This window comes from Tenrec ecaudatus, chromosome 2, assembly GCF_050624435.1.
Source record: "Tenrec ecaudatus isolate mTenEca1 chromosome 2, mTenEca1.hap1, whole genome shotgun sequence".
In the NCBI taxonomy this organism is placed as follows: Eukaryota; Metazoa; Chordata; class Mammalia; order Afrosoricida; family Tenrecidae; genus Tenrec; species Tenrec ecaudatus.
In genome coordinates, this window is record NC_134531.1 from 54722162 (window position 1) to 54741405 (window position 19244).

General features: G+C 41.5%; 1 protein-coding gene and 1 pseudogene across 1 annotated transcript in view; one reads left to right on the plus strand and one right to left on the minus strand.

The window, feature by feature from the left end:
* Positions 1-19244, plus strand: part of RAB3C (RAB3C, member RAS oncogene family) — a 304608-nt gene that overhangs the window by 60387 nt on the left and 224977 nt on the right. The gene's annotated exons all lie outside the window — the stretch shown is intronic.
* Positions 1834-2679, minus strand: LOC142440793 (COMM domain-containing protein 3 pseudogene; annotated as a pseudogene).

Genomic DNA, 19244 nt, shown 5'->3' on the forward strand with positions numbered 1-19244 from the left:
ACATTCCACCGCAGTTAGAAAAACTGACAGACAAGTGATGGCACTCGGCTTCGAGTGGACCATATACCAAATGTAGGCATGGGCACTGCCAGCCATACCCATAACTGGAATTTCAGTGACAATCAGCTGGTTGCATGAGCAGCTGAGCTAGCTGCACAAAGCTCTGCATCTTTGCCAGGAGAACCCAGCAACTTCTCTGAAGCCAGATGATGAATGTGCAGCCAATTATGATGGAGATAACTCAGAGGATAACAGAGATGCTCTGTGGAAAATAGTCACTGCAAAATGGAACAGACACATGGAAACAACAGTGAGGTGGTGACGTAACAGAACATCAGACCAGAGCCATGGCTCTCATTGCTTGCTGCCGGCCCCGGAGCATGTTGTCCTGCAGACAGCAAATTGCCATTAGAATGGAAAAACAAGATTATCTGATCCTCTGGCACAGTACATAATGTGGAAATACACGGCAGTAATAACGGAAACAGACCCTCCTGGCTTTCCCCCCAATATTCTTTCATCCCTTCCTCCTTAACCAACAAATCTGCAAAATAATATTAAATAGGGCTAAGTGGGAATTGATTTGCTACCCTGTTGGTCTTCACAATAGGGCAGATGATTCTGAGCAGAGCCATATGCCCCGTGGTGAGGCTCCATGGTAGAATTCCCTTTCCATGCAGAACACCCGAAGCCAGCTCCTCCTCACAGCCGTCACGCGCTGGTGAGTGGATGCTGGTGCATTGCTCTGAAGCCAAACAGATTTCAGAAGAGTTTATGGAACATGGGACATTAGGTTTAAAAGACTAGTGACCTACTTCTGAGATTTAGCCTCTAAAACCCCTTTTTGAGCAACCAGGCACGGGGATTGTGTAGAACTGGCCAGCATTTTGTTCCATTGTGCTTGGGGTTCCCGTGAATAAGGAGCAGCAGGTGGTTGAGATGGGAGGCAGAGGGCGGGGACTCAAAGACAATTAGCAAACAACAACAAAAGCAATCTTGTAAACTTGATTTCTTAACCAAGTGAGACAGAATCATAAGAAGTCTATTAGGCTTTTTAGGATCCTGCCATGCTTGATAAAGTGGTAAAGTGGAGGGGCAGCAGAGAAGACGAAGAACCTCAATGGGATGGATTCACACAGTGACTGCAACAATGGACTCAGGTATAGGAACAACGGTGACAATGGCACAGGGCAGGACAACGTTTTGTTCGGCTGTGTGTAGGGTCTCTGTGAGTCAGAACGGACTCGAAGGCGCCTGACAACAAGGAGGGGCAAAGGATGGAAAGACATCATCATCACCACATCACTCTTCTCCTTTATTGAATACAGTCTTGAGGTCTACAGCTATATGCGTAGTCTGTGGAAGCATTAGAAAGAAAGCCATGTGGGTAATGGCAAGTGCTTGGGACGCTGATATCACGATGAAGCTTCTACTCCTAGTTTCTTACTACGTGAGAAAAGTATGTGCACTGGACTATTACTCCACCGTCAAGGTACATGAAGCTCTGATGCGTGCTACAAGATGGGCGGACCTTGAAAATATTATCTTAAGTGAAAGAGGCAACATCAAAGCACCAATATTGTGTGATACCATGTCGATGACACTCAAGAAAAATGCACAGAAGTTACCAGTACTTTGCAGGAGAGAGAAATAGGTAATTTGTATTCATTGGGTTTACACAGTGTCTGTTCAGAGAGATGAAAACAATAGGGGGAATAGACAATAGTGATCATTAAACAATATTATGAATACCCCTAAAGCCACTAATAAATAGTTAAAATGGCAAATTTGTGTGTGTGTGTGTTTGGGAGGGGCGACAGACCTTTATTCAGTGTAATATTTAACATGTGCTATTGTCGAAAAACTTGGGGAAATGATCAAAGTAGGATGGATAAATGTATAGTTAATGCTAAATATGATTCGAACACTCAGGCTGGCTGAATTTCAATGTACAAAAGCACAAGTGTCAACATTGATGAGTAGCATACATGAATGAGGAAAACTGCATCGACGCCCAGCTCCAAGCGATGGTTCCGCTGAAGGCAAGGTGTTCCTGGTCTTTAGACTTCACTTTATACTTCACTTCCCCGAGTCACAATTGAGTTGCTCTTTCCAGACTTTTGGAAGCATCTTTAAATTTCCCCACCAAGTCCTGTAATTGTTCCATGTTGCAGCTGAAATTAATCTCAGGGGGGGATCCTGAATCAGTGTTCTCTACATTTAAGGTCACCAAATATGCAGGTCTGTACAGCTTATGAAGTTGATTGTTCTTTATCTGGTATTCCAATCGCCAAGAAACATCAGTTATATGAGGAAGTGATCTGCCGAGACTTCCCAGTAGGATTTCCAGGGAATTCTTGTTACTCTGGTATTCCGTACAAAACCGTTCTATTCGCTCTCTGTCAAATTTACACTCTTCTAGGTAAGTACTTAGGGCTGATTGGTCAGCTCTTTGCTTTCCAGCTTCCAGTATCCAAGTGGCAGCTGCCGCCTGACAATGTTTTAATACTACTGGGTCGATATGTTTCAAGTCTGGGTGATCTAGCACGGCCGCGTCCGCCTGGGCGTCTAGCAGGCTCTGGAAAGCCGCCCGGAGCAGTAGCGCGAAGGCGCCGGGCTGAAGCAGCCGGGATCGGCCAGCATCTGCAAACCCTGCTGCACATACTCCGAGAGCTCCATTGTGAGTGCGCCGTGACCTTCGACACGCGCCAAAATGGCAAATTTTATGTTGTCTTTTACCACCATATATTTCTAAAAGCTATGTATTCGACTAAGTAGCGAATTTTCTGTGCTTGTTATTATATAGAGTCAAACAAATTTCCTAACTGATGAAATGGAGATCATCTAGTGACATTTACAAGATGCTAGTTACTTTTTAAGAATTTCATGTGTATTATCTCATTTCATTCTCCCAACAGCCCTACGAGGTATATCATTGCATCTAGAAAAACTAAATGACACTTTAAAAAGACATACTTAGTAATGTCAGGGTAAATTTAATTGGGTAAATTTTTATACCAATGTTTATTTTAGGTTCCCTGGTGGTGTAGTGGGTTCTGCATTGAGCTGTTAACCACAAGGTCTGTGGTTCAAACCCACCAGTTGTTCCACAAGACAGATGAGGCTGTCTACTCCTGTCATAATTTGAAGTGTCCGAAATGAGAAGGAGTAATTCTATTCTGCTCTGTAGGGTCACGATGAGTTGGAATTGACTCAGTAGCAGCGCATTTTTTGGTTTATGTCTCTTTTAGGGACTTAAGATGATCAAGCGTCACTTCTCATTGTGCTCATAACAATGGAGATTTCTTACCGTGGCTATGATTTTGATTCTTGTAGTATGGATGTAGACTAGGAAAAGAGATAGACTTAAGTGGAAACGGGCCCTAGAGTTGCTGTGGGTTTGTAATGTAGCTCACGTGGCCTGAAATGAAGGTGCTCTCCAGCAGTGCGGAAGCCTTCAGTATTTAAAAAGTATCCTTTAAAGATGGAAGTTGCATCCTGAAAAGCCTGTCTTTATTACACCAGGCTTCCTCCTCTCCTTTTTAACGAAAAGTGATTAGAGCATTAAGTGGAGCAAATTGACCTGAACCTCAGAGATAAATAAAGGGAGAAATTAGCTTGCAAAGAAATGGTTTGTACTTCCTAGAATTTATTAGAAGCTTGGCTGTGGGGGTGGATGTTAGGAGTTAGGGAGACAAATTGAGAAACCAGTTTCAAATTAGATTTTAATGTCAGTTTGGAATTCTAGTTGCAGACTATCTGAAGAGGGAAATGACTAAAAGTTTCTTTGGTATTGGCTCTTCTGTAAAATCATCACGTACTTCCTGAATTCCACAGGATAACCCCCTTGGTGGAGGGTATCGCTGTTTACAAATTGGTTTCTTCAGATCCAACACTGTTATGGATTGGATTCTATGGCTGTTAAGGCAATACGCCAGCTTGGCTGGGCCGGGATTCTCAGTGGTTTGGCAAATATTATGGAATCATCCTCTATTTGGTGATCTACGAGCAGCCAATCAGTTGAAAGGAAAGTTGCCTTGTGAGTGTGGCCTGCATCCAATATATAATTAATGTTCTGGCTCCATCTTTATCCTGTGTCCGACTCATCATCCTCTGACCTTCCATCCTTAGGACGTGGACCAAAAGTCTGCTGTCCCATCTGTTGATTTGGGTTTGTCAGCCACTGCAACTACTTGAGGCTGGAGCAACTTCCAGCCTGGTGTCTGACCCATGACTGGGGACTTGCCAGGCTCCACTACTGTGTGAATCATTCCTTTAAATGATAGATAGATGAAAAATAGATAGATAGATAGATAGATAAGTAATAAATAGATAAATAAACAAATATATATATAAACTTGTTTTGCTCTCCCAGACAACCCCAACCTAAAACAAATTGTCCCTCTAACTTTTAATGGACCACTATTAGCAAATAGGGTTTTCTTTGTTGGGTCAATGAGGCAATGTAAGTGTAGGGTGTTTTCTTAAGTTAATGACATCTAAGTTCTGACCAAACCAATAAAAAACAAACCCACTGACACCACGTTTATTCCATCTCATAGAAACCACATACAACAGAGTAGAACTGCCCAAAGGGTGTTCTCTAACTTTTCAGTTAGCAGAAAAGCCCTTGACAACTGTACTACCAGGGATCCTGCTATAATATCTAGTTTTTAATAATATGTTACACACTAGCAAGCTTTATATAATATTTATAAATGAAGATCCTATAACTGAGAGTTAAATTCACCATTGCTCTAAGGAGTTTGGGTGGTGGTGTCAACATTGGGCTGCTAACTACAAAGTTGGTGATTCAAGCCCAGCAGCTGCTCCTGAGGAGAAAGGTGAGGCTGTCTGCTGCCGTAAAGGTTGGCAATCTCAGAAACCGTGTACAGGGCTGCTGTAAGTCAGAAATGAGTGGGTAAGGGTGAGCTTTTGAGTCAAGACTAGAGTTCCTAATGCTCAGTTAAAGACATATAATATCTCATGGTCTCCTGTGAAAGGCTTGCTGGGCATTTCCCCCCATATTCTAGGCCTCAGAGTACACAGATATCATTTTTTTAAAATAATTTTATTGGGGACTCTTACAGCTCTTATCACAATCCATACCTACATCCATTGTGTCAAACACATTTGTAAATATATTGCCATCATCATTTTCAAAATAATTTCTTTCTACTTGAGAACTTTGGGATCAGCCCATTTCCCCCCTCATCCTCCCTCCCTCCCTCATAGTCCCTTGATAATTTTTTTTTTCATGTCTTACACCAATGGCTGTTTTCCTTTTCTGTTGTTCATCCCCCCTGGTGGGGGATATTTATATGTCAACCATTGTGATCGGTTCCCTCTTTCTCCCCCCACCTCCCCACTACCCTCCTAGTATCACTACTGTCGTTATTGTTCCTGAAGGGTTTATCAGTCCTGGAGTTCCTGTATTACGAGCTCTTATCTGTATCACTGTACATGCCCTGGTCTAGCTGGACTTGTAAGTCAGAATTGGGTCATGATAGTGGGGGCTGGGGGAAGAATTAAAGAACTAGAGGAAAGTTGTGTTTCATTGGTGCTATACTGCATGTTGACTGGCTCATCTCTTCCTGTGACCTTTTTGTGAGGTGATTTCCAATTGTCTACAGATGGGCTTTGGGTCTCTACTCCATGCACCCCCCCCACTTCACATTGATATGATTTTTTGTTCTGGGTCTCTGATGCCTGATACCTGATCTCATCAACACCTCATGATCACACAGGCTGGTGTGCTTCTTCCATGTGGGTTTTGTGTCTTCTCTACTAGATGGCTGCTTCTTTATTTTTGAGCCTTTAAGACTTCAGACACTATTTATTTTGATAGCCAGACACCATTAGCTTTCTTTCCATTTGCTTATGCACCCGTTTTATCTTCAGTGATCCTCTCAGGGAGAGTGAGCATCACAGAATGCCAGGTTATTAGAACAAAGTTCTTGCATTGAGGGATTGAGTATGGGTCCAATGTCCTTCTGCTACCTTAATACTCAACATATAAATTTATGTACATAGGTCTATTTCCCTATTATTATATCTTTATAAATATATTTGCAGATATGCATGCCTTTATTTAAACCTCTATATATGTCCTTTGCCTCCTAGTTCTTTTCCTCTATTTCCTTTTATTTTCTTCTTATCCCACTATCATGTTCAGCCTTCATTCAGCTTTCATTATTTCCTCTTGGCTACATTGCACTTGATCAAGCCCCACCAGGTATCCTACACCCTCCTTGCCATCGATTTTTGTTCACTTGTTGTTCCCTTGTCCCTGGATTTGTTGGCTCACCCCTTCCTTTCCCTGCATTCCCCTCCAGCAACTGAAAGGAAAGAAGATGCTTTCCCTGGCTGCTTCTGGAGCCTAATCCCACATAGACTGTGATGTGAGAAAATCCCCCTGTGGGAGTGTCCCTCTGTTCAAAAGGCCTGCTGTTCAAGTCACCCCAAAGCTCCTCAGCACACCTGCTTTCTGACTTCGCTCAGCCCCCAGTTCAAGGTGGAATGAACAAGGAGGAGGCCAGCCCAGGGTCTCCTTGAAGGCAGTAGACCTACCAATTAGAAGAAGAGGGCGTGGGGGTGGGGGCTGAGAGTCCCCATGCCTGGGATCACATACTAGCTCCAGTGTTTACTGCTTTGTTCATTGATCCTTACTTAGTGCATTGAGCAAATCATTTATCCTCTCTCTTCTTTGGTTTTCTCATCTATAAAATGGAGCTAATATTTAACTCAGAGTCCAAAGGATCCAATGCACTGAACCATTGATGGAAGCTGGCTCATAGTAGTGATTGTAGCATGACACTGTCACATTATTGAGTATTATGCATACAGACGAGCAGAAGTGTGCGGTCGCCTAAAACTCAAACCCTAGTTCTCAGAAAAGATGAATTCTTCATATTTTCTTCTCTTTAACCAATTACACACACACCCCAACAATATAGTGTGGAGTCTTCTGAACAGTTTATTCTGTTTTCCCCTCATCCTCTTTTGTCTCAGAAATGTGAGAGACGTTGCCTCCTTTTAACCATCTGCATAAATGCCCAGGCATTAATGTATCTATCCCCAAATAATCTTTGCACTTTTTTCAGAAGTCTTGGTGCTGATTTTATTTTTAAGAGACCTTAGAGCATTTTGAGAATGATGACAACTATTATCACCTCTTTTCCACCAATGACTTCTCCCACATGCAAGGGTCAGGTAAACAGCATTGCTGCTAGGTCTCCAGTGCAGGCAGGCACAAGGTTATTCCAACCAAATCCGGCCAGTGTTTGCTTCGGTGGTCAGTGGGTGGCTGCAGACAAGTACACCCTGTAATTCACTTACCTCGATCTCATTCGGGTGACTACCCAAACAAGCTCTATATAATCAGTGGTATCTAAGGGGATCCACTTGACCAAAATTTAAAGCAGAGAAGTGAGCTCAGAAGAATAAGGTGACTCTTTTTGGAGATTCCAGATGGATCATTTAACAGATTTTCTTGAAGGATGTAAAGTAAGAAATTTTAAGAAAATGGAAACTGGCATTGGTGGCAGTGTTGCGGTGTGAGATTTTTTTCTATCACAAGGCACCAACTCATGACAGCCAAGCATGTGTCCATCTCTCCTGACAACATGCTCAACGTATTTAGGATGAGGTCTTGCCATTCTTGCCTTTACAGAGCATTCTGCCCGTACTTCTTCTAAGACTGATTTGTTTGCCCCTTTGGCAGTCCATGGTACTTTCACTTTTCTCTAGCACCATAATTCAAAAGCAATTCTTCTTTGGTCTTCTATATTCATTGTCCAACTTTCACATTCATATGTGAAAATACCACGGCTTGGGTCAAGTGCACCTTAGTCCTCAAGGTAACATTCTTGCTTTTCACCACTCTAAAGAGGTCTTGTGCAGCAGATTGACCCAGTGCGTGCAGTGTGTCACTTGGTCTCTTGACTTCTGCTTCCATGAACATTGATTGTGGATCCACACTAGACAAAATCCCTGACAACTTCAATCAGTCTTTGCTCCATTTATCATATTACTCATTGGTCCGGTTGTGAGGATTTGGGTCTTCTTTACATTGGGTTGTCATCCATACTGAAGGCTGCAATCCTTGATCTTCATTAGCAAGTGCTTCAAGTCCTACTCATTTTCAGCAAGTACGGTTGTGTCATCCATCTAATGCAGGTTTGTGTAGATACGGTTAACATGTTTTACTATAGAACTTTCGAGGGAGGTCTGGGACTACAAATGAAAAGAAACAATAAAATAGCAAAATTTAAATATTCCAGTGCTATCGGGATAATGGCATAGGATGGAAATAATATTTGGGTGGTCATATAATGACCCTTAGTTCTCCAGGTTTCTGTGTAACTTTGGTCTCAGTTTCCTCACCTGGAAAACGAGGAGATCTGACTAGACGGTTCTTAGAGGTCACATCTGTCTTCACATTTCAGCAGGCACTCCAAAATGTGGAAGTAATCAAATTCTCAGAAATGTGGGCATGCGCAGATCATGCTTTACAACTAAAACTAAACCCATTGCCGTCAAGCTGATCCCAACTCACAGCGACTCCATGCAGGATTCCAAGGCGGGGACACTTCACATGAGTTCATAGTCTCGACCTTCTCCTGCTGAGCAGACAGGAGGCTTGAACTTGGGGATAGCAGTCGAACACTTAACCGGCAGCACCACTAAGGCTCCTTATATTATCCTTATTTCCTTTTAAAATGTCTCTTCTGTTTTGTCCTGTGAGTGACTTAATTTTCAACTCTGACCACTCTCTGATTCCAATATTATTCAAATTATCCCAAACAAAAGTTTGGTATCTGTTATGAAACAATTTCCCATTTCCCTCTAGCGTAAGCTCCTAGCAATTATTGATTCACTTTCTGTCTCTATGCCATTTGAGTTTTCAAGATATTTTCATATAAATCAGATTACATATTATTTGTCCTTTTGTGTCTGGCTTATTCATTCATCATAAACTTTTCAAGGCTAATCCAGACTGTAGTTTGCATTAGAATCTCATTTCCTCTTATGACTGAGTAATATTCTAAGCTTTGTACATATTATATATAGTATATAGTAATTTTCCTTTATATAATATATGTACACTATGCATATAATGTTTTATTTATCTGTTACTGGATGTTTGAATTGTTTTATCTCCTTTGGCTATTGTGAGTAATGTTAGAATAAACTGCCTTCTAATTCTTTGGCCTATGTATCTATGAGTATATAGAAAGCAAAACGTTTCTCATTTGTGCTTCCATTCCCTTGTTTCCTTCCTACTTCAAAACTCTCCAATCTGGGAACCTGGGGCGGAACAGATGCGGCGTGGTCTAGCGGTGCCTGTGCTTCCCCTCAGGAAACCAGGGACACATCGATTCTTTTCAGTCTTCCCGGCAAACCCTTACAGTGGGCCTTAAGGTTCCCGATTTATACAAACTAAAACTGAAATTGCATACATTACACAGATCACTCACCCAGGGATTTCTGCTTCTGATGCAGATTCTTTTCACTATCTTATGTCGCCTCTGAAAATTTTAGCCCCTAATGTGATTGGTGTGTATGACAATGAAAGAATGCAGGAGAGAGAAAGAAAGAAATTGATTTGGTTCTCTTAGGTCTCCAAATGAAAGGAGACCAAGAATTACATATTTGTGTGCATGCTTTTTGTTCTACTGTATTTGTTTGGAGAAGGACAAGAGAATTACAAGCTGAGACCTGAATCTCTCAGAGCTCAGAGGCATTGGGAGTATATGCAAAGAGGGGTCGTGGCTCCTGTCTGGAAAATATAGGCATTTTACCCAGTTGACACATTTAAGAAGCATGTAATCAAAGGAATAGAAATTGTACCTAGAAATCATGTTGAGAAATCATTTGCATAAATCAATGAGTGGGTAAAGTGCATTTAGTGGATTTGGGGATGGGTCTTGAGAAGAACAACTGCAGAATCTGTAACAGAGTCATTATTTTAAAGAGACACAAAGTGTTGGCTTTTCTTAAATAAAATTTTACTTTTAATAAATATTTGAAGAACTCTTAGGCAAGGAGTACAGAAATGGTGCCTTGGGATCAGAATTGGAGTGAAGTCATCTCCTGTGCGATGAGATACAACCCTGATGGACAGTTCATGGGAGCCATCCCTGTATCAAGTGTATTTGGAGCTCTAGCTGTGAGTTGGGCTGCTAACCACAAGGACAGCAGTTTGAATCCACAGGGTTGCTATGAATCCAACCAAGGAAAAAAATTTAAAAGTCCCACAACACAAGGCTTGGCCTAGATCTCTGGAAAACTAGTTTCACATTCATGATCACCATTTCCCCTCCCTTAAATGAAACACTTCTGTAATGCCCAACTTAAATTTTGAGGAAAGATTTTTACTTCAAGGTCATTGTAAACATAAAAGCCTATGAAAATGAACTCACATCATTCTTTCTTTATAGTATCAAAACAAGTTAATTCATAAGCACATGTTGCCATAATATCAAAATGGGGTTCTTTGAAAGAATATTGATAAATTTAATTATAATATCTAAAGGTTAAAAATTACATTTTCATAAATGTTTCATTTGAAGACCTTGTCGTACCAGCCAAAATAAATTATTTTTGTACATCACACTCTTCAAATGAACTGCCTAGTGAAGAGTCACAAGAAGCAGTGTATTTACAGCTGAGGCTCAGAGTCACCTCAAGGAGGGGGCTGAAGAAACTCAGAGGGGTGCTCTCAAAACGAAGGCAGACGTCCTCCTCCGATAGCATCCCACCCACTCTGCAAGGTGCTCTCTGGAGGACTTCATCCAAACGGACACCATTTGGGGTGAGAATCACAAATAAATAGCTTTGGGGGCACTGCCTGCATTTTCCACTTATAAGGTTCTATGTTATGACAATTATCAGCAGAATAACATTCTCAAAATAACCACCATGGACTTGATGCTGATTCAAAGTGACTCTGTGAGTTTCTGAGACTGTTAACTCTTTACAGGAGTAGAAAACCCATCTTGAAGAGCTGTTGGTGGTTTTGAACTACAGACCTTGCAGTCAACAGCCTGATGCACAGCCACTAGGGGCGCTCACATGCAAGTAGGTACACGATTGCAAGTGGTTGCCATTAGGCTACCCTGTGTTAAAATTACACAAGGTTTCAGGTAATCCAGGTAGGTCCTACCTGGAACACTTGCCTGAAATTTGGCCACAGATTTTCTCAAGAAGTCTTGGGGGTCGTCTAGCCTAACGTTTAGAGGTGACATTCTCCTGTGACCAATCAGAAACTTATACTTCAAAATGGCTGCCTGTTCTCACTGTGACTTCCAAGAACTGATGATTTCAGACAAATCAAGCCCACAGAAAGTCAGAGGGCAGCACTTAGCAACATTAAAGTGGTACATTTGGTTACTCAGAACTTCGGACTAAAGACTGGGATTTCCTGTAGCTCTCCTCACCATTGAGCACACAAATGCAGAGTAGCCCAGAGCTCCTGGAAAACAGAAGTCCTTCCATCAAATGCCAAAACAGAGCATTGTCTTTCCGATGTCCTTTGCGTGTCATCGACCTTGGCATCGGAACTGGAGGACCCTAGGTTTGTAGTGAGTAGACCGTCTTCTGCATTAGCAAACAGAAACACAAGTCTCCTTAACCGTGATACCACATTGCCTATGTATTCCCTGGAAAGTGATCACTGTAATTCTAAATTACTTAGTTTAAAGCATAAACCTCAAGCCAGCATCCCAGATGGGGAAAGATGAGGGGATTACAGCTCATTTTTCAAGACTAGTATGAGTTAAATGGAAACTAGTTTCCCAAGGTCAACTAAACATTTCATCAGGACATTGACCTTCTGAGATTCTAATCTAGTGCACAGAGAATTTCAAAATGGCCACATTCATTCTTCCAGTCTTCCTGCTAAACTCCTTGCCAGTCCTTTGATCCTGCTTTAACTGACATAGGGGTCTTGAATTATCTTAGGCTGGAAATTGCCCTATTAGCTTTGAAAACTTAGAGCAAATCAACTGACAAAGAAGGAGTCTTTCAGGTTATTCATCAGCAGAAACATCAACATTCTACCTTTATAAGAGATAGAACCAGACATAACCCCTCAACACTGTCACCAATGGGGATCATGAGAAAGTATGAGAGAAAGCTGAGAGGAAAACAAAAACACAGAAAACCTATTAGGTCAAGTTCAGCCATGTAAAATCTGGAAATTCATGTCGGAGAATACAGCTGAGCACTCCTATTGGTGCTAAGACACAATTTTGAGACGTATGCAAGAGCTTCAGCCTAATATCTAGTTTTAATTTTTACAAGTTTACATGCTGATTTTCAAGGATCCCATAAGAGACCATCGGAGACATTTCTACCTTTGCCTGGAGAGCACTTTTGCCAGAAATCAGTAGAAGAAGCCTTAACAGTTAATAATGAAAAGAATGCACAGTAAGAAGTAATAAGAGTTGAGTCTCAGAAGACCACATTGCACCAATGGAACATCCAAGTACTTTACTAATGAGCCCCCGAGCCCATGGAATGCAGTGAGTAAAACACCCCTTCTTGGACGCCTGCTCTTGTCCTCAACTCCCAGGGGTCATGGTACAAAGATGGTCTGGATCCTGCCAACTGTGCTACATATTCTAGGGGAGAAGAGACCCTCAGTTCAAATATATCGTAGAGAGTTTTAAATGGGACAAAGATAAATCGTCTTGATGGAAGACATCAGTACGAGTCCACGCAGTGAAGTGGGCGCATGTGTGAATGCACACCAAGATGTGAAAGCCCAATCAAGACTTAAGACACCAGAAGGTAAAGATAGAAGTATAAGACTTGTCTTCTGTCTGTCATTAGAAGTTTTAATGCTATTCAAAGTATTAAGATTACTTATATCAATAAATTAGTATAAAAATGCAGTTTTTTGCGACCCTAAGTTTTAACATGATTGTGAATCACATGGCAAACAATCAAAAGCACCTGACTTTATACACCTCTGTGTATTTCCCTGAGGCTCGGCCCTTTCTGCTGAGCACATTCTTTGACCTTGGTGGTGAATTCAACCCCCTGAGGATCAAGTTGAACCTAACAGCTCCGTAGCCACTGCTTGTGTAGGCCTCTTATTGAGTAGCTTTCTCCTACTCATCTCAGAACCTCTTCTTTCAGCCTCACAGTGTCAGGTTCAAGAGTACCTCTTCATATTCTTTATGAAAACCATTTTATCTTCATCCAATAATCTGTTAACTTAGGCTCCTTTACACTAAATTGGAGGGGGCATTAAATATTTTAAATGTTCCAAATGTAGCTTAATACTTCCTTTCCTTAACGCTCATCTTTATAATGATATTTTAAGTTAAACACTTTGAAGATTATTTTGTAAGATACACTTTCAACTTTCTGTATTTATTAATCCAAGTTTTCTGTTCATTTCCCTTGTCTGCTACTCTTGTTTTTGCCGCAGAAAGCCATGCCAGTGCTTCATTCCCTTACATGGCAGCCACGCAAGCACAGCACATTGGAGTCACGTTATCCTAATAGAAGGAAACGGGTTTCCTAAGACCCTGTCAGGGTCTCTCTACCAAGGGCCACTTGTTTTTCTGTCCGCTCACCCCCTTCCTTTTATTGACTTTTAAACAAATAATTACCGAAAGAAAATCTCAAATCAGTAGCTCCTCCAGCCACAGCATACAACTATTGGATTTGATCACTTACAGTTTAGACTTTCTTTTTAAAATACTGCTTAGGGTGAATTTGAGCTGAAGGCAGCTTCTAAGCTTTCAGAGATTCCCAGCTTTCTCATCTCGTTGCCTCCTCCCTTAGAGAACCCTGTGTTGGCATCATTGGTCCCTCCCAGGTGGTTCTCTTGGGCAGAGAGAGCTTCTTTCCATTGAGCTCAAGCCTAACTATTTCCGTTGGTTCTCATCCGATCCAAGGACTACCTTGTCTCTCCTCACCCCCCGGCCCTGTGAAAGGACAGGCCTTTCTTGACAACGCGTGGCTCGTGGATCTGTGGAAATCACAAATTTACATTTCCTACTTCATTAACCTTCCTCTGCACAGCAGCTTATTCTAGGTGTGTGTAATAATACCATCGGTTCATCGGTATAAAAAATTAGGTGGAACTACGCTGGTAACAAAAGTGAAGAATGTTGCTGCAAGTGAGGACGCCAATAAGAAGTGATATGGAAATATCTTAAATAACAGTCTTATTGTTTTTTCTGGTATTATTTAATATTTTCCATTAATATTTTAAAACTATTTCTTGTAACATAATCTAGTTTTTTGTACCCTTTTATTATTTAAATAATAATAATAAACTGCCTTTCAGTGTATAATTCTTTTAATACTTATAAGTGAACATCAGGTCAGTGAACCAGTTGTAAATTTATTTGAATTGCACTACTGTAGACAGGTATATTTTGTTTTTCCCATTGATGACATAGTGAAAATTCAATTTGATATAAGAGTGAGATGGGGCGAGTGACGCACCTTGATATTTTTGCTAAAAAGCTGGTGTTATCGATTTTATGTTCCTCTCCAGAGCCTAGCACGGCACTTGAAGCACATCAAGGACTCAGTACATTGAATCAAATGACTTTCCAAAGACCTGAATTAGTAACTTTATAAGGCATCAATAGCTTACCTACCTGTCAACTGTTTGCACTAAGAGAAGTTATCTAGGAAGTTGTTCTCTGGTTCTGACAAAATTCTAGTGTTGAAAGCTGAACTGATCTGAAAGAATGTTGGGTTAAAAATACAATTTTCTATTTATTGAAGACAGTGAACTTAGGTTTTGGTACTTATCTTCTTTACTAGCCTGCAGGACAAGATACTAAGCTAGATTTTGACTTATTTGTATAACATGTGTCTGTAGCTGTACTGGTGGCAGCAGCTAGCTGAAGGGAACTTTATGGCACAGTGGTTCAGTTCAAGGCTGCTAACCTCAAAGTAGCGGCAGAGACTCAACCAGCAGCTCGGTGGAAGGCAGGCAGCTGCTGGCTCCTTTAGGGATTATAGTTGGGAAGCCAATCGGCAAATTCTATTATCACATAGATTGCTATGAGTTGGAATAGGGTACATGATCTCCATAATCAGAAGCACATCATTTCTGAGGTGTGGGTATGTGTGCATGTTAATTGCATGACAGTGTTTGGGTTCATGTTACGTGTGTGGCACAAAGGCCAAAGGAAGGCCTAGCACAGCTATGAAAGCTCTTGAAAATGCTTACAAGCACAGATTCACAGTCAGACAAATACGTCATAGTTTTAGATCCACTCTAAATTCTAAATCTTAGAGACTCTTATTGCATGCTGCTAAACTCATGACAAAAGTGTGAAAACCAAAACACTTGCTGTTGAGCTGCTTCCAGGCGGAGGATCGAAGTGCTCCCTAGGTTTCCCGAGGCTGCAAACCTTCACGGAAGCAGACGGCCAGCTCCGTTTCCTAGGAAGCTCGTGCGTTTGAGCCGCAGACGTTTCTGTTAGCACCCAAAGCTCCTCCAATAAGTCCCCAGGGTTTATGTTTTACGTACTCTGGTCAAATGATGGGGACCATGAAAAGCCATGCTTTTATGACTAGTCAGAAAGTTAACGGAGAAGGGTACCATGATTGGTAGAGGGTCGGTGACAAAGAGGAAGGCCTGCAAAGAGCTAATTGACACGGTGGCTGCAACAATGAGCTCAGAGGACATTGTTTTGTTCTGTTGTAAATATGATTGCTATGAACTGATTTGATGACATCTAAGAAGAGTAATTAGAAAATTAATATGGATGGTATTTGATATTTGAGTGTGAACAGTTATGTGTTTGAAATATCACAACGTGAATAAGCAGAAATTTATACAACATAATTTGATAAGTCGTGTTCATGTCCAGACTGAGTACGCCAACCCCATTGCCATCTGGTTGATTCTGTCTCATCGCAGCCCTACAGGAAGGAGTAGAACAGCCCCGCAGTTGCCAATCCTGGAATCCTCTGGAGCAGACTGCAAGGTCTCCTCCCCCGGAGAAGTCACTGATTAGAACTGCCCACTTTTCCACGAGCAGCCAAGCACTTAAACACTACACCAGCACTCCTGCCAAATGGATCACAGCTATGAATTTGTGTGTTGAAGGGAATACATGGTGTCAACTTTGCCATTAAGTGAAGAAATCTCCAGTGATAAGATAACAAGTTAGGTCCTTGGCTTTAGACACGTGATCAGGAAACGCGTGGCAGAAGGTTCACTTGCAGCAAAAAGCCTTCCTGGCTTTGTTTTATTCTAAAACATTCTATGCTTGTTTTGAAGAAAAGCATTACTGCTTCCACTTTTAGAAACATCCTTCTTATGTTTCTAGCAAACATTTTCCCCAATTCCACCTGAGATTAGTGTTTTTTTTAAAGTGAGCAGAAACCGAGCCACTACCATATTCTACATTTTAAAAAAGTCTTATCGGCATATACTTCACACATCATACAATTAATTATTCTATCATATTCAGATTTGTGCAGTAATCACCACAACCAATTTTGAGAACATTTTCTTCTCCTACTCATTGTTATGAGCTCCCTATTCCCCCGCCAACTTCCCCTGCCATGTCCTACGCAATTATTAATCCAATTATTGTCTTTATAGATTTACCTATCTTGAATATCATATACAGAAAATCATACAAAACAGAAACAGGAGGCAGATGAACAAACAAACCCGCCTCCCACACACACAAACATTTTAATAATAAACTAACTGCAAGTCATCGCAATTCTAATATAATTATTGCCAGAGAGAAAAAAAAATTTAGAATTATATGAATCCTTCCAAGCTACTTTATTATTCCCTCAAGAGGGCATATTCTATTAAAAAAACAAAAAAGCATTTTACTGAGTTTGCTGGAGGAGGGGTGTAAATATTACTAGGGAAAAGTTTTTGTGGGTCATGTGCGAATTTTTCTGCTTAGGAAACATTAGCATTCTAGATTCTGCCTAATATTTGCTTTTGGCCTGATAGATACAAGCTGATAATATTTTGGCCCTGGTCATATGCTTACCCCCAGTCATCCAAGTAAGAAAAAAGGAGACATGGGGTCAGGTTCTGTGAGCAAAGGCATGGTGTGGTTGTATGAGCACCAACTCTGTGGGGTGCTGTGAATGAGGGAACACAGTGTGAAGAGGTAGGTGAGGAGTGAGTGTGGGGTGGGATGTGAGAAGATGCAGTGGAGGTGGGGTGAACGAAGCAAGTCAGTGTAAGGTGTTATGAACAAAGAGAGAATGTGATGATGCAGCGTCAAAGGGTGTGAAGGATGATATGCAGTCTGGACTGGGTGCTCTGGAAAGAAGACGCAGGCGGGTGGCATAAATGAGGAGAAGCAGTGTGGGATGGTGTGAAGGAGGAGAGCAAGGTGAAGCAGTATGAATGGGAGGGACACTGTGGATGGTGTGAACCAGGAGACAGAGTGATGAGTGGTGCAGTGTTTTGAACATGAAGACACTTGGGGGTCATGTGGTTAAAGACAGACAGCGAGGGCTGCTGTGCATGCCACGCTCCTGAACTCAGGACTCGGCTCACTTTCCACGTGGCTCTCAGTGAGTTTATTGACCACACTGAGTCTCATGTCCATAATTGGGACTGGATTCTCACTACACCCCTTCCTGCCCTCGGCCGCTTTAATACTGACTCCCCTTTTTCCTGGTTGAGGGCACAGAATGGGAAACATATGAACCTCAATATTTTTCAAGCAGACTACCCTGTTACATTATCAGCTTGTTTGATTAGCTCTGTTAGTACCTATTTACATTGAGGCCTATTTCACATTAGTTGTATTATGACCTTCATTTTCTGCAGTTTTTATACATCGCGTTCTTCATAATCGGGCATTATTTTTTCAGATTTCAGGCATTTTTTCGATTGAAACACATTTTTTTTAGGAAAATAAAAATGTGCCTTCAGTAGGTGATTTTACTGTATTTGAATGCTTTGAAGCTCAAATTAAGCAACAGGGTGCTGTTCTTTGGTTCAAAAATCAGCATCAGGACCAAACGTGAATTATCAGCAGAGGCACGCAGACTCTTCTTTGAAAAGTGAAATACGCACAGGCTATATTTGCTCCTGAGCCAGTGAGTGGGGAGCACGTCCCTAACGAAGTGGGGAGCATGTCCTTAAGGAAGTGGTGAGCATGTCCCTAAGGAAGTGGTGTGCTTGATTTTCGGTGCTGAAATATCGGGTATGCGCTGAACTGAGTCTTTTGAAGTTTCCTTGTTTCAGCCGATTTTCACATCATTCAAGTGTTTGTTTATTTGGGAGTTTAGCATTCTTCCATTGGTATATTTTAAGTAACTTATGACTTTATATGACAAAATAGACAGAACAATTAGGATTATTTACACACAGTAATCAGGAGAACGTGACACCAATGTATAGCAGATGAAAGATCAATAAAATGAAATATTATGGAAATTATGATTGAAGAGCTCGGAGATTTCCCATTTAAGGAAAATTAGATCCCCCAGAAACAATACCAGCAATGCAACTTCTGCTTAAGTGGGGCATTAAGCCTTCCCTTGAGCTTCAGAATCTGAGAAAATAAGTAGCTTTGCTAGAACATCTGGCTAAGGAGAAAAAAATTTACAAAGCTTAGAAATCAGATCAAGAATGATTTAGAAAGTCACAGCTTTAGGAAATGGTGCTGAATTGGAGGGGTGGAGGATGCGATCTGGCTGTTTACTAACTAGGAAGTAAAAACAATCAGCTATTCCTTGTGCAAATTCCTTTGACGGTAGTAACAAGATACCTCAAACTTGTGATTTCATGCAATACACCTTGATCATTGGATTGTTCTGGAGGCCAGAAGTCCAAAATCAGGATCATTTGACTGAAACAAGAACGAACCCCACTACCATTGAGTAGCATTCCAACTCATGACTCATCTGACTCTATGGGACAGAGTAGAATTGCCTCCTTTGGGTTTCTGAGACATTAAATCTTTAAGAGAACAGACAGCCTCGTCTTTTCTTCTCAGAGAGACTGATGGGCTCAAACCACTGACCGTGTGGTTAGCAGTTCCAAGTATAGTCCATGGCACCACCGGAACGTTTTCCTCCTTAACTAGAGTCATTCCTTCTGGTGGCTCCAGACGCAAACCTTGACTTGTCAAGCCTCTGGGCACCTGCATCCTCTTGGTCTGACCTTTTCCCGTCAAGGGCATCAAACCATCCTCTGCTTCCTCTTCTGCTCATCACATCCTTAGCTCAGTGCTTTGTCATCACATCTCTCCTGTGCCTCCCGTCTC